Raw genomic sequence first — 1,049 nt, forward strand, 5'->3', positions numbered from 1 at the left:
AGCAAGATGTATGAGACAGGCGAAGTTGACTCAGACTTCAAGAAGAATATAATAATACCAATCCCAAAGAAAGCAGGTGTTGACAGATGTGAAAATTACCGAACTATCAGTTTAATAAGTCACAGCTGCAAAATACTAACGCGAATTCTTTACAGACGAATGGAAAAACTGATAGAAGCCGACCTCGGGGAAGATCAGTTTGGATTCCGTAGAAATGTTGGAACACGTGAGGCAATACCTACGTGTCTAGCATTTGTAGACTTAGAGAAAGCTTTGACAATGTTGATTGGAATACTCTCTTTCAAATTCTAAAGGTGGCAGGGGTAAAATACAGGGAGCGAAAGGCTATTTACAATTTGTACAGAAACCAGATGGCAGTTATAAGAGTCGAGGGACATGAAAGGGAAGCAGTGGTTGGGAAGGGAGTAAGACAGGGTTGTAGCCTCTCCCCGATGTTGTTCAATCTGTATATTGAGCAAGCAATAAAGGAAACAAAAGAAAAGTTCGGAGTAGGTATTAAAATCCGTGGAGAAGAAATAAAAACTATGAGGTTCTCCGATGACATTGTAATTCTGTCAGACAGCAAAGGACTTGGAAGAGCAGTTGAACGGGATGGACAGTGTCTTGAAAGGAGGGTATAAGATGAACATCAACAAAAGCAAAACGAGGATAATGGAATGTAGTCGAATTAAATCGGGTGATGCTGAGGGAATCAGATTAGGAAATGAGACACTTAAAGTAGTAAAGGATTTTTGCTATTTGGGGAGCAAAGTAACTGATGATGGTCGAAGTAGAGTGGATATAAAATGTAGACTGGCAATGGCAAGGAAATCGTTTCTGAAGAAGAAAAATTTGTTAATATCGAGTATAGATTTTGTCAGGAAGTCATTTCTGAAAGTATTTGTATGGAGTGTAGCGGTGTATGGAAGTGAAACGTGGGCGATAAATAGCTTAGACAAGAAGAGAATAGCTTTCGAAATGTGGTGCTACAGAAGAATGCTGAAGATTAAATGGGTTGATCACATAACTAATGAGGAGGTATTGAATAG

The sequence above is a fragment of the Schistocerca piceifrons genome, chromosome 2 (assembly GCF_021461385.2).
Source record: "Schistocerca piceifrons isolate TAMUIC-IGC-003096 chromosome 2, iqSchPice1.1, whole genome shotgun sequence".
NCBI classification, from domain to species: domain Eukaryota; kingdom Metazoa; phylum Arthropoda; class Insecta; order Orthoptera; family Acrididae; genus Schistocerca; species Schistocerca piceifrons.